Source organism: Montipora capricornis, chromosome 13, assembly GCF_036669925.1.
Source record: "Montipora capricornis isolate CH-2021 chromosome 13, ASM3666992v2, whole genome shotgun sequence".
Lineage (NCBI taxonomy): Eukaryota > Metazoa > Cnidaria > Anthozoa > Scleractinia > Acroporidae > Montipora > Montipora capricornis.
In genome coordinates, this window is record NC_090895.1 from 22,904,880 (window position 1) to 22,907,379 (window position 2,500).

The 2,500-nt window shown below is 37.3% G+C and overlaps 1 pseudogene; it reads right to left on the minus strand.

The window, feature by feature from the left end:
• Window positions 1-2,500, minus strand: part of LOC138030088 (NLR family CARD domain-containing protein 3-like) — a 24,261-nt pseudogene that overhangs the window by 18,797 nt on the left and 2,964 nt on the right.

Sequence of the window (2,500 nt, forward strand, 5' to 3'; positions counted from 1 at the left end):
TCAATTTCGTAAACATTTGAAGTTCAAGGCGTTATTTTGCATGTCGGGGCCTGGTACGAGTCTCATTCTTAAAGAGTCGCCTATTAGTGTAACACAAACATGCCCTTTGTTCAGATTAGAAAATCTGTTCAGAAATGTAATACTGCACACAAAAACAAAGTGTAAGAAGCTACAGTTGTAGCATACAGGAATATTAACGACCATTGATCATTCATTTGGCATGTTAGCTATGTCTTTTCAACTTTTAATGCAGTGCACCAATAGTGTAGAAGACCTCTTTTTCTTTGCTTATCCCAACTTATGTCGATCAAGGTTCATAATTCCTGTTCCCTTGTGTTCAAAAGGTCTAACAGGCCTCCTGATAGCAGGCCTTCTGATATTACGCGATGGTGCGATTTCGCACAATCGACCTCAAATCGCATCCGATCGCACAATTCACGAAAAATCGCATAATTCACAAAAGGACGCACAAAATTCATAAAATGAAACATAAATCAAGACGTTTCTTAGAAATTCCTGCATAAATACGCCATTTTTAAGATGATTTATCTTGGAAAAAGGCTAGAAAACCTTTGTCACCTTCGATTTCGTAAACATTCGAATTTCAAGGCTTTATTTATCATGTCGGGGACCTGGTACGAGTGTCCTTCTATTGGTGCAACACAAACACTTCCTTATATGCACACCACTGAAATGACAGTTGCCTTCTCTTATGGAAGAGATTTGTGAAAAATAAGCGAAGTTGTAAGTTTTTCGGCAAAATGTAGTTTCTTTGGTTGAAAACTGATAAAAACTTACTCATGGATAAGTTTGTTGTGAAAACGCTCGCTTTTTCTTCGACGAAGAAGGAAGTTCCCACATTTCTCCCGATCTGACAGCTCACAGTCGAGCAAGAAAGTACCTCACGGGTACGCTCCACGTGGACGATGGACTGATGTTTTTCTCGTCGTGCAATATTAGGGCCTTTTATACGAGAGAAAATAAGCCGCAGCTTACTCTGGCCACGGTGTGCAAAATACGCAAAAGGAACTAATTATACAAATATATATTCCCAGGTCAATACTAGCCGCGGCTTGAAAAAAACGTGAATGTAGATTTTGTACCATTTATACGGGGTGAACATTCGAGTCTTCCGTAAGCCGCGGCTTATTTTCTCTCGTATAAATGGGGGTATGGCCCTATTGTGATTGACCATCTTCGGAAGTTCGTGGTTGACGAGCACCTTGATCATTCATTTGGCATGTTAGCTGTGTCCTTTCAACTTTTAAACTTTTATTTATGCCAACGTCCTAATGTCGATCGAGCTACATAATTACTGTTCCTTTGTGTTCAAAATGTCTTTAGGACAGCAAAAAAGTGATTTTCTCAACCTGAAACCGTATAAAACAAGCCTATTGCTGAGAAAAAAATCGCATAATTTACATTATTTATCGCATTATTGGCCTTTCTAATCGCACAATCTGCCCTGAAAAAATCGCATAATTTGCATTTTTTAATCGCACCCTATCAGAAGGCCTGTGATAGGGTGTGATGCAAAAAGGCAAATTGTGCGAAATTTGCAGGGTAGATTATGCGATTAGAAAGGCCAATTATGCGATAAATATTGTAACTTACGGGATTTTTTTTCTGAGCAATTTTATGCTTGTTTTTCAAGGGTTCAGGATAAAAAAAAAAAACGTTTTTACTGCCCTAAAGATCAGTAATTATGAATCTTGATCGACATTACTTGGGACAGTAGTCTTCTGCACTATTGGTGCACCACGTTAAAAGTTGAAAGGACACAGCTAATATGCCAAATGAATGATCAATAATTATCAATATTCCTGTATGCTACGACTTAAGCTTCTTCCACTTTGTGTGCAGTATTATATTTCTGAACAGATTTGCTAATCTGAACAAAGGGCGTGTTTGTGTTACACCAATAGACCTTATTCACGATGGCCGCCATGTTGGATTTACTATTACCATGCAAATTAGCTACACACTTCTGAGGGGGCAAACAACAAAAGTTCGAGAGGTTATAACGAACATCTTAGCCACACAGATGATTTGTTTCACGTTCATTGAATGTTTACCACCTAAGTAGTAAAATAGAATGATTACACAAGTTATTTCGATGTCCTTTTTAAGTGAAAAATGAGCAGATAACGAAGTTGAAAGTCAAAATGTCAAAGGCAATCAAAGATATAAAATTGTTATGAAAGATACTTAATTCTAAATTTTAAAATGTACTTTTAGCAATGTTATTTCAATATTTCGACGAGCCGGTTTTACGCAATTTGCCTTTTTTCCAATGTTTGCCCCCCAGCATAACACATGACTAATTTGCAAGACAATTTGAAAACCAACATCAGATTTGTACCAGGCTCCCCACATGCAAAATAATGCCTTGAACTTCGAATATTTACGAAATTGAAGGTAACAAATGCTTTTTAGCCATTTTCCAAGGTAAATCATCTTTTAAATGGCGTATTTATGCAGGAACACCTAAGAAACTTGT